This window comes from Oenanthe melanoleuca, unplaced genomic scaffold (assembly GCF_029582105.1).
Source record: "Oenanthe melanoleuca isolate GR-GAL-2019-014 unplaced genomic scaffold, OMel1.0 S001, whole genome shotgun sequence".
NCBI lineage: Eukaryota > Metazoa > Chordata > Aves > Passeriformes > Muscicapidae > Oenanthe > Oenanthe melanoleuca.
Window position 1 is genome coordinate 3,648,157 of NW_026612650.1, and position 12,568 is coordinate 3,660,724.

Here is a 12,568-nt window from a genome sequence, read left to right on the forward strand (position 1 = left end):
AGTAACTTGGCATTCCTCTCTTCCCTGGCCAGGGCCTTTAAACTGCAGTTCTTTAGGCCTCAGGCGAGGGTCATTGGGCAGAACAAATGAGAGGCTTTTAGATGGACTCTTACATATGGGGACAATCTTTGTAAATAAGGAAATTTGGATAAGGAATCAGCTTTGGCCCTATTGCCCGATCCAAAGAAAACACAAACAACCGAAGTCGTTTATGCGGTGCTTTATTGAGGGCCCGGGAGCCTGTGGACTAGCGTCCAAAGACAGAGCCCCATCTCACAGAAAATTCACAGGGTTTTTATGTGTTTCTTTACATGATTTCTTCATCATAACAAATTCTTACTTCATTCTCACTACCTGGTACAATAATCTCTCTGACATTTAAGTTTCTGCCAAAAGGTACATTCCCTAGATAAATGGATACACTCCTTAAGATAAGTGATTATCTCTTAACTACACTGCTTACATTACAAAATCTGCTATAATAGTTCATCTGCAGGTTACATGCGGCCTACCAAGCCTTAGCATGACTACTACTAATGTCAATTAATGTCAATTATTAAGGTTCACTACTATCTTAATACAGTTTATTGAATCAAATGGCAACAATTCCCCCCTTTTGAGCATTCTTCAGTCTTCTGCAAGGATGCTCAAGTCTCAGTTATCATCGGGTCTTTCAAATGCTGGATTTTCTTGCCCGATAGCAACTTCATACTTCGGAGGAGGCAGGTGCATCTCGTTAGTTCTTGTCAAGGCTTTTATCACCCTTCTGGTGCGTTTTGTTTCTTTTTCGATGACTCCTAAAACACACTTATACACTGGCCAAATAATTAATAATAGAACTGCAAACAACAGAATGTACTGTATTACAGACGAAACCCATCCAGAAACCTGAAGTCCTAAAGATTCAAAAATTTCTCCGATCCAATTATGTTGTACTTCCTTTTCAATGTCTTTTGTTTTGGATTCAATTGTTTTAATTGAAAGATATCTTTTTCCACTTCAATGGTCATGTTTGGAATATGGATGCAGCAATGGTCAATTTTTGTTTTTAGATACTGACACACACACCATGCTCTTTTAACAAGAGCATATCTAATGCCATCCTATTCTGCAAAGTCATTCGGGATGTGGCTTGCAATTGCAAATTTATATCTTTGAATCCTCTCTTAGTGGCTGCTGCTAATCTCTCAGTCTGCCCTAGCAATTTGTACAGCATTTCTCTGTTCCTATAGGCGGCTACAGGTGCAAATAGTGATTCCAAAGCCCACTCAAATTTAACTCCACCATCAGGCCCGTGCCATTCATTCTCTAACTCAGTGAATGCATCTACTTCTCTTTTCTTCCGGTTGGATTTTAATTTTGATTGCTTCCACAGAGGGCAAAGGGTGGGGACTCCTAGAGTGATTTGTGTTACAGGCCCATCTATAGGAATATGTGTGGTCCATTGTCCATGTCCCATTACCCAAACGAGATTTCCTGGACTTCTAATTGTAGTATCTGTACAACTTACAGCTCTTTTAATTCCATTGCTTCTGCTCAGTGCGGCTACTTTTCCCATAATTGTATGATTAAATTTTCTACATTCACATCCCCACTTAAGTAATTTCCCTAGCTGGATATGTTTCCTAACTATTGGGTTATTCTTCAAACAAGTTGGACACATGGCATTCACCCGTTTTGCCAATGTTAACATCTGGTTAGAAATTACTTCTTTTTTTAGAAATTTTACCAATGCTTCTGCTCCCCAATGGCATTTATTATGTTCAGTTTCTAAGATAGCTTTCATAATTCGGACGGGAACTACAACTTGTCCCATGGCTGTTATATACCATCCAGTTGCATTCTTTTGCACTTGCAGCAGTGATGCTAGTTTTTCATCATCTGGAGAATACTTCGGTTCCTGGATCAAATGTGGAGTTACAGGACTCACCTTAGTGGGTATCAAAGCCATTTGGGTCCATACCTCTCTGGCCACTTCTTGTGCTGTGATATCAGCCAGTCTGTTTCCTCGATATATTTTTCCTTCTTCCTTCTGATGACCTCTCACATGCATTACTGCGACCTTTTCAGGTTGGTGTACTGCATCTAGCAAGGCTAGAATTTCAGTTCTATATTTGATAGTAGTTCCTTGAGAGTTCAGCAACCCTCGTTCTTTCCACAAGGCACCATGAATGTGCACAACCCCAAAGGCGTATTTAGAATCAGTCCATATATTTACTTTCCTTCCTGAGCTTAGCATTAGGGCCCTAGTGAGTCCAATGATTTCAGCTCGCTGAGCTGAAGTTCCAGGGGTCAAGGCCTTTGCCTCTACTACGGTTGTAACTGTAACCACTGCATATCCCGCATACCTGGTACCATTTTCCACAAAGCTGGACCCGTCGGTAAACAGTTCCCAATCCGGGTTTTCCATTGGGACATCTTTCAAATCAATTCGGCTGGCATACACCTGTTCAATCACCTCCATGCAGTCATGTGCTAGTTCTCCTTCTTCCTGCTCACTGCGGAGAAATTCTGCTGGGTTAACGTGATTAGTCATTTTCAGATCCACATCATCCTGTTCTCTCAGAATTGCTTGGTATTGTAGCATCCTGCTGGACTAAAGCCAGTGACCCCCCTTTTGTTCCAAAACTGCCAGTACCATGTGAGGCACAAATACCTCTATTTTCCTCCCCAAAGTCAATTTCCTGGCCTCCTGGATGAGGATCACTGTGGCCGTAACTGCCCGCAAGCATGACGGCCAACCAGCACTTACTGCATCTTGTTGCTTCGAAAAATACCCTACCGGGCGTTTCCATGAACCAAGTCTCTGGGCTAGCACTCCCAGTGCTATTTTCTGTCTCTCATTCACATATAACTGAAAGTCTTTATTTAAATCTGGAAGGCCTAATGCTGGAGCTTCTCTCAAGGCCTGTTTCAAGTCTTCAAAGGCCTTTTTCCTTTGTCGATCCCAGTTCAGCTGCGGTTCTTTTAAAGCTTCATATAATGGTTTAGCTAGAAGCCCAAAATTCAGAATCCACAACCTGCACCATCCCACCATTCCCAGAAAAGACCTTAATTCCTGATGGTTCCTGGGAAGGGGAATAGCACAAATAGCTTCCACTCGATTGACTCCCAACCGTCTCTGGCCTTGGGTGATTTCACATCCCAAATATATTACACTTTCTTTTATTAACTGTGCTTTCTCTTTTGACACTCGGTAGCCAGCCTGACCCAACATATTCAACAAAGCAATAGTCAATTTCAGACACATTCCTTTTTCTTCTGTTGCTAGAAAGATATCATCCACCTACTGGAGAATGACATAAGAGAAAGGTGACTCTCTTACCTCAGCAGTCTTCCACTCTTCTAATTCCCTTGCCAATTGATTTCCAAATATCGTAGGACTGTTTTTGAAACCTTGAGGCAGCCGAGACCAGGTGAGCTGTCTCTTTCTTCCAGTGTCAGGACTTTCCCATTCAAATGCAAAATATTTTCTACTTTCTAATGCCAGAGGGATGCAGAAGAAAGCATCTTTCAAATCAATAACAGAAAACCATTTAAATTTTTCTGACACTGTTGTCTGGTAGCCTGGTTCAAGTCCAGCACGGTGGCCCTATCCCTGGGTCACTCGGTCCATCAGCTCCAGGACACCAATGTGGTGGACAGCAAATGGCGTTTATTGAGGGGTTACAGGGGGTTTTAAGGACAGGGGTCCTTGGGTCATTTCCTCTAGCTCACATCCGGCAAGGGGTGGCCAGGTACAGAGCTGAGGTCAGACCACAAGGTGGAGGTGAAGGGGGTCCCTGGCTGCCCGTACATCCCGAGAATCTTCCGTTCGCAATATCCCTATCTCTCTACATGACACGGATGTTAATAGAGTATACGGATTGGCAACCACCGGGTGAATGTCTTTAACAATATTATTAATTGCCCTTAGATCCTGCACTAACCGATACTTACCATTTGGTTTCTTAACTGGAAAAATAGGAGTATTAAATTCTGATTCACATTCCTGCAGGATCCCTTGTGCCAGAAACTGAGTTATCAAAGGAACAACACCCTTCTTAGCTTCTAATTTAATTGGGTATTGTTTATTCTGACTGGCTGAGCTCCTTCTTTTAATTCTATTACCACTGGCTGGGCAGCCTTTGATTTTCCAGGGTTCCCCGTCTCCCATACCCAAGGTACTACAGCTTGATCCACTTCGATGGGGATAGGAGAGGGATCAATTTCCTTTATTACAAATAATTTAGCAATTTCTTCTCCCGGAACTTCTAATTTTACCCTTCCATGCTCAAATATAATTTTGACATTCAATAACGACAATAGATCTCTGCCCAGTAATGGCCTGGGGCAATTAGGCATATACAAGAACTGATGGTCCAATTCCTTCCCTCCAAATTTCAAATTTAGTGGTTGTAAGAAGGGTCTTTCTTCCAATTGTCCTGTGGCCCCTACTACCTGTATGGTAGTATTGTTAATAGGTCCCAATCTTTTATTTAAAACCGAATACGTTGCCCCCGTATCCACAGTAAATTCTTGTTCTTTCCCATCAATATCAATTCTAACTTTTAAGTCCTGTTCTAGTCAGCTTTGATTCTGATAGTTTTCCAAAACTAATGCTTGGGCGACACCTTCTGGATTCGTGGGGTAACATGCTGGACTATTCACTGGCACTCCTCCTGGCACTCCTCCCAGTCCAGCTTTCACTGGACACTCATTTTTCCAGTGCCCTATCTGACGACAGAACGCGCACTGATTGGGAGCAATCCCTCCTTGCTGGGGACCGGGAGGGGCCATCCCCCGTTCTCCAAATCCAGCATTCTGGAATCTTGCCCTACCACATCCAAAGCCACGACTGCGCCCAAAACCAACTCTGCCTCTTCCTCTATCACCGGCTTGCTGCATTATAGCTAATATATTCACCTGCTGTTTCTTGGCCGTTTCTTTTTCTCTATTATTATAAACTTTCCAAGCCACTTCCAACATTTTATCCAAATCTCGAGTATCATGTCCCTCTAATTTCTGCAGTTTCTTACGTATGTCTTCCTGTGTCTGACCTAAAAAGATTAAAGCAAGCTGCAATTTTCCTGCTTCACTGTCAATTTCCAAATCAGTGAAGCGTCTAGCAGTTTCCTTAAGTCGCTCTAAAAACGCCGAAGGTGATTCATTCTTATCTTGTCTAACTGAATACAATTTTGACTAATTTAGTGTTTTAGGCATTCCAGTCCTGATTCCTTCTACTAACAACTCTTGATATTCCCTGATAGATTCCCTTCCTTCACCCCCCGTTCGGATCGCATCCCGGATCATCACTCGGTATCAAGTCATTCACAGTTCCTCCAGCTAGATGCAGCCTAATAATTTCTCGAGCATGCTCTTTCATTGCCCGCAACACCATCTCCTTTTCAGTGGAATCCATTAAGGTATCTAACAAAACCTGCATGTCATTCCAATCTGGATTCTGGGTTTTAATAATCATTTTGACCACCCGTGCCACTCTTTCAGGATTCTCACGGTAACTGCCTGCTTACTGCTTCCAAATCACCAAATCTCCTGGGGAGAAAGGCACTTTCACAAGCACTTTCTCTCCTTGGGGTCCCATAGCTTCCCTTAAAGAGGCAATAAGCTGGGGTTCCCCATGATTCTTACGTCCCTGTTTAGTTCGTGCCGCGAGCGGAGTATTTTGCCGATTTTGGGAAGAAACAGGGGAAGGGGTTGGAGGACGCATAACAACCTTTTTAGCATTCCCTGGTACCTCCTCCTCCTCTGCACTGCTTTCCGGTAACGGTGGATACAAAGAGGAATGGGGTGAGACACAGGGGAGGGGTGAGACAGCAGGAGGGGGTGAAGCGGAAGGCGCATCGTGTGACACCATTAAAGACAAATCCTCTTCTGGTCGAGACGTTAAGGCTAAGCACTGAACACATTTAGATTTCTCTTTACAACCCCCGCACTCAGATTCTTTCATTTCCAATACCATTATTCCACATTCAGTCTGCCACTCCTTTTTACGGCGCAGTAAATAAAACAAGTCTAAATACTGTACCTCATCCCATTTTTCATTTTCCTTCAAATACTGCATTAATGAATTCAGGGTATCATAATCCACAGTACCATTTTCTGGCCATGACGGCCCTTCTCGCTCATATTCTAGCCACCAATGTTTACAATAATCGATCATCTTATCCTTACTTATCTCCTGGAAAAACCCTTCACTTTTCCACCTCTTCAAAAAACATCCTAACGGAGTATTTTCGGGTATACCCTTAGTGAACTGAACTATAGACTTAAGTGCCTTGAATGGCATTTTGAACCGGTTTCACTTACAACTGTACAACAACGTACAAAACAATAATAACCACAATCAATATTGACAGTTTAACAGAATCAATCATACATACCACATACTCATACTCACACAACAAAAATAAATAAATAAATAAATACCAGACCAATACCAGACCAATCCAACTTGCCGCTTCTCGATGCCGCGAGGGGCAAGTGCCGGACCTGCGCAGCTTTCGCCGCATCTGACAGCCGGCGCCTAGGCTTACCAGACCAACCAGACGTCTTAGCCCAACCCTGTGAGGATCGCCGCCTCGTCTTATGGGCAGGCACCCAAACCAGAACCAGAAAATAAAGCACCTTCGGGCTTACCTTTCGCAGTCGTCCGCCAGGCGCAGGGGTCGGGCACGAACCGATGACTCCCCGAGAATCAATCGGTGCCGTCGTGGAGTGGATCAGAACGCGAACCGCCCCAGCCACCTCCAGAGTCCTGCCGCGGTCGCCAGAAAACTGTTGCCCGATCCGAAGAAGACACAAACAACCGAAGTCGTTTATGCGGTGCTTTATTGAGGGCCCGGGAGCCTGTGGACTAGCGTCCAAAGACAGAGCCCCATCTCACAGAAAATTCACAGGGTTTTTATGTGTTTCTTTACATGATTTCTTCATCATAACAAATTCTTACTTCATTCTCACTACCTGGTACAATAATCTCTCTGACATTTAAGTTTCTGCCAAAAGGTACATTCCCTAGATAAATGGATACACTCCTTAAGATAAGTGATTATCTCTTAACTACACTGCTTACATTACAAAATCTGCTATAATAGTTCATCTGCAGGTTACATGCGGCCTACCAAGCCTTAGCATGACTACTACTAATGTCAATTAATGTCAATTATTAAGGTTCACTACTATCTTAATACAGTTTATTGAATCAAATGGCAACAGCCCCGTCCACCTCAGGGAGAAGGAGGGTTCTTTTCCATTGGAAGGAAAGCACAGAGCCCCGGTGCTTCAGCAGCAGATGAGCAGCAGCCTCGTCATGCCAAGGTCAGCCAGACCTGTCAGGTGTCCCCTGGGAGGCCCAGCCAGCCAGACCTGTTCCATGTTCTCTTGGTTCCATGGGACCCCACAGTGTCACAATGTTCTCCTTGGTTCTGAAGTGTCGCAATGGCCCTGTGCTTCCATGACACTTTGCAATGTCACAATGGGTTCTTGGTTCCACAAAGCCCTGAAGTGTCACCATGGCCCCTCGGCTCCATGCGGTCCTGCTGTGTCACAACGGCTCCTCTGTGACACTCTGGACCCCACGGTGTCACCATGGCCCCTTGGTTCCATGAGGTTCCGCAGTGTCACCATGGTCGCTGTCAGAGGCTGGATGAGATCGATGTCCCAGACCCTTGGGATGCTCAGAGTGCCCGTGTGGGGCCCAGGGCAGATCAGGCCTTGGATTATGGCGGGAGAGAGGCCTGCCCTCAGCCATGGCCTGGAACAGCTGTCAATCAAACAGTGGGGCAGTGTCCACTCAGTGCTGATTGGCTGAGCTGTCAATCAATCACACAATGGGTGGGGATAACCCTGACTCTGATTGGCCAAGCAACCAGAAGTGCCACCTAAGGGGAGTGCCCAAAACAGCCAAGGGGTTTAAAAGATGGAGCATGGATTCAGCCTGTGGTTCGGGCCCTGCATTGTGTTTGGGTTTGTGTCTCACCTACACTGCAACCCTAGGAGTTGGTAGCCATATGTGTGTCTTTCTACAGAGCTTCTGTCTTTCTGTCTCTCTGTCTTTCATCTTCTTCTAATGCTCTTTATATGGAACAGTTTTGGGTATGTCACCAACTTATATGTTTAAAGGTTTCTAGGATTAGTCAGCTAAGTTAATGAGGGTCGTGCTTCGATAAGTCTTTTATGTTGAATTGGATGTTGTATTAAATGCTTTTTCCAAACTTTGTTGATTTTCTCTACTTAACTAGTAAAATTTTTGTGCCATTTTCAATTGTTGAGAATATCTGGCTGGGATTTCTCCTATGTGCCAAACTTGAGTAAAGGAACCTTTGGTCACCCCCAGCATTTCAGTGCTCTGGGGTGTTACAGCCCCTCAGGCTCACAATGGCCTCTTGTTTCCATGAGGCCCTGCTGTGTCGCACTGGCCCTTGGTTCCATGAGCATCTGCAGTGTCACACAGGTTGGTGCCATTTGTCCTTGCTGCCCTTCCCATCCCAGTGCCCCAGGAACAGCCCCGAGCCACCCGTGAGGGACAGGCCCTGCTGGGCCAGGCCTGGGCTCAGGCCTTGGCTTTCTGCTGCCTCCAACCAGCCCAGGCCTTGCTCAGCATTGCAGTTCCTACTCAAAGCCTTTGGCTCCTGCAATCCTGCCCTCAAGGATCTGCTCTCACCAGTGCCTGGGGAGCCTTTGGCAGTCCCTGCCCTCAGTGGGGCCACTGATGCTCCTTGGGACTTGGAGTTTTGCGTCTGACTCCTTGGGCAGCTTCTTCTCAGTGCCTGGGGCTCCTGGATTCAGCCCCAAATCCACCCTGGGGATCATTAATATACAGAAAGCCCTCAGGAGCTCTTTGTCTTCCTTCAAGTGTCTTCAACTCTTCAGGGCTTGTGCAGATGAATGGAATTCAGTTTGGAGTTCTGTTAAGGAGGAATATTTCAAAATGCATTTCATGACTTTTTTTCTTTAATTCAGCTTTTTTTTTTAAATTTTCTGTTCGTTGAAGAGGTCATAAAGCATTCCCCAAATGATCTTGAGGATGAATGACTCCATAGGAAGACTGGACACACAGAAGGATGAGCCCCTTCCTGGCTGACCCTGTTTGGACAACCTGCTTCTCACCCCCAGCCTCACCATATCTGACATCGCCCACCTGGGACTGATATCCCTGTGCCTTGCACCAGAACCTTGTCCCCTGAGCTCTGCAGCTGGGTGTCCCAGCCCATTGCACCATGTCCCACCTGCTCACCTTAGGGCTCTGCCTGCACACAGGCACAGGAGAAGTTTTCCTCTTTGTAAGGAAAAATGAAAAAGCCTGAGCAGGTTTTCTAAAAAACAAACCACACTGAGGAACCACATGCTCAGTACAGGCTGCCTGGAATGATGTCACCTTTCTGCAAGGGACAGTGTGACCAGAACTGATCTCTGTAAGCAGAATTCTCTGAATCTTTTAGCAGAATTCTTTGTCCTGCCCCTTCCATAGATCTCTGTTGCAGATGGAAATTGCTGGTGCCATTCTCAGCTTTAAATCCTCTTTTGAACGCAGATATTCCCAGGTTTGTTAACCTGGGTATTCTCAAGGTTTCTACAAAGCGTTTGTATTCCTCATGGAGAGAAGGGGCCATTTTGACTCTGAGGGGCCCCATGGAAACAAGGAGTCAATTGTGACACTGAGGTCTTGTGGAAACAAGGGGCCATTGTGACACAGCAGGGCCACGTGGATCCAGTGGTCCATTGTGACACTGTGGATCCAAGGAGACCATGGCAACTCCACCAGAACCTCATGGAACCAAGGAGTCCATGGTGACCCAGTGGTCCATTGTTACCCTGCTCATCCAAGGAGTCCATTGTGGCACCAGGGAAGCTCATGGAACGAGGTAGGACATGGTGACACTGCAGAACTTCATGAAACCAAACATCCACTGTGACCCAGCAGGCCATCATTGGAACCAAGGAACTGCTGCTGACAGTACAGAAACTCATGGAACCAGGGGCTGTTGTGGCCCTGCAGAACCAGCACAGTCCCCTGGACCTTGTCCCCTGGCCCTTGGGAAGGAAATGTGGTGAGTTGGGTGGGCAGGGGGATGTGGGCAGTGGAAGTGGTCAGTGGCTATGGGAAATGGGTGTGGGCAGAAGGTGTGGTCAGTGGGTGTGGTCAATGGAGGGGTGCTCAGTTGGGTGGTCATTCGGTGTGGTCAGTGGATGGGGTCAGTGGGTGTGTTCAGTGGGTGTGCTCAGTGGAGGCATGGTCATTTGGGGGATGAATGGGGTGCAGTCAGTGGGTGTGGTCAGTGAGGAGGTTGGCATTGAGGTGTGTTCACTGGCTGTGGTCAGTGGGGTGTGGACAGTAGGTGCAGTCAGTTTGAAGGTTGCTGGAGGATGGTCATTAAGGGGTGGTCAGTGGGTGTGATCAGTGGAGAGTGGTCAGTGTGTTTTGCCAGTTTGGGTGGTCAGTGGGTATGGGCTATGGGTGGTCGTTTTGAGATGGCCAGTGAGAATGGTGTGTGCATGTGGGCAGTAGAGGTGTGGTCAGTGGTTGTGGTCCATGGAGGTGGTCAGTGGCGTGTGGTCAGTTTGGGTGGTCAGAGTTTTGTGGTCAGTGGTTGTGGTCAGTGGCAGTGAAGTCAGTTGTGTTTCAGTGGCTATGGTAAGTGGGTTGTGGGCATTGGTGTCTGGGCAGAGTTTTTAGGCATTGGGGTGTGGTCAGTAGCTGTGGTCAGTGGATGTGGTCAGTTGGGAGGTCGTTGGGGGGGTAGTAAGTAGGTGTGGTCAATTGGGTGGTCAATTGGTGTGGTGATGGATGGTGGTCAATGGGTGGGGTCATTGGCTGCAGTCAGTGGTGAAGTGGTGAGTGAGTGTGGTCAGTGGGGTGTAGGCAGTGCTGTGTGGACCGAGGGTGTTGTCAGTGGGTGTGGTCATTGGGCAGGTCCATGTGGTTTGGTCAGTGAGGTGGTCACTGTGTATGGTCAGTGGGTACTGTCGATGGAAGTGGGCAATAGGGTGTGGGCATTGACGTCTGGGCAGTGGGTTTGGTCAGTGGGTGCCATCAGTGGGTGCAGTCAGTGGGTGTGGTCATTGGGGGTGATTGTTGGGGGTGGTCAGTGGGTGTGGTCAGTGGGTTGCAGTCAGTGGATGTGGATAGTTGGTGTGTCACTGGGGTGTGGTAAGTTGGTGTGCTCAGGGGATGTGATCAGTGGAGTGGTCAGTTGGTGTGGTAGGTGGGTGCAGTCAGTGGGCATGGTAATGAGGGTGGTCAGTGGATGAGGTCAGTGGATGTGGTCAGTAGGTTGTGGGTATTTGGTATGGCCAGTGGATGTGCTCAGTGGCATGTGGTCAGTCAGGGTATGGTCAGTTGGGTGGCCAGTCAGTTTGTTCAGTTGGGTGGTCTATGGGTAGTTGTCAGAAGGATTGGGCAGAGGGGGTGGTCACTGTGTGTGGCCATTGGGGTGGTCATTGGGAAGGTGCTTGGCCAAGGCAAAAGGAGGCTCCCTGTGTGCCCTGCTCCCCTCTCCCTGAGCTCCTGAGAGCTCTGCAGCCCCTGCTGCCATCCCATCTGCCCAGGCCAGCACAACAGCCCTGGCCTTGAGGCCCTGCAGAGCTGCTCCTGCTCCAGGCCCAGGGCCCACCCCAGAGCTGGGGCAGCCACAGAGCTGTGCCCATTGCTGTTCATTCCTGTTCTGATGAGGACGGATCCTCAGCCGTTTGGAGGTTGCTGATGAATTTTCCTACTCTGGAGGTGTCTTCTTCCTTGAGCTCTTCAGGACGGGAAGGGAAAGACTCACAAGTATTTGTTGAAAACACCAAAATAAGAAAAGCCCCTGGGAATAATTTAAGTTTTCAATTCTTCTGTGGTTACTTAGAAAGACTTCAAAAGAATATTCCAAGCTAATATACTATCTTGAAAACAATGCAGAGAGAAATCTATTTTGTTTTGTTGTATTTTCCTGTTTATAGGTTTATATCAGCAATGTCCAGTAGATGTTGACCCCCAGGACCCTCTAATGCAGTCTGAATAGACATGAAAGCCAAGACTCTTCATGGCTCGCAATCAATCACACTTTGTCCCCACGACCTCCCCACCATTTCCCTCATCCAACCCCTGGGACTCCTATGGATCAGGAATGGTGTGGTCAGCAGGACCAGGGCAGTGATTCTTCCCCTGTGGTCAGCACTGGTTGGGAAGCACCTCGAGTGCTGTGTCCAGTTCTGGGCTCCCCAATTTAGGAAGGACATGGAGAGACTGGAGCATATCCAGAGAAGGGCAACAAGGCTGGTGAGGGGTCTGGAACACAAGTTCCATGAGGAGAAGCTGAGGGAGCTGGGGTCGTTTATCCTGGAGATGAGGAGGCTCAGCTGAGACCTCATCACTATCTACAACTCCCTGACAGGAGGGTACAGCCGGGCTGGGGTCAGGCTCTTTTCCCAGGGAACCGTGACAAGACAAATAGAGATAACTAGAAGGTGCACCAGGGGATGTTTAGGCTGGACATTAGGAAACATTCTTGACAAAAAGGGTGATTGGGCATTGGAATGGGCTGCCCAGAGAGGTGGGTGAGTCACCGTCCCTGGAAGTGTTTCAGGA

At 47.2% G+C, this 12,568-nt stretch overlaps 1 long non-coding RNA gene across 1 annotated transcript; it reads right to left on the reverse strand.

Moving 5' to 3' along the window:
* Window positions 1–204: 204 nt before the first annotated feature.
* LOC130266236 (uncharacterized) lies at window positions 205–6,680 on the reverse strand. Its single transcript, XR_008842791.1, has 2 exons — window positions 6,640–6,680; window positions 205–797 (listed from the first exon to the last, which is right to left on the reverse strand). It is a non-coding gene; the product is annotated as an uncharacterized LOC130266236 (long non-coding RNA).
* Between the last annotated feature and the right edge of the window lie 5,888 nt (window positions 6,681–12,568).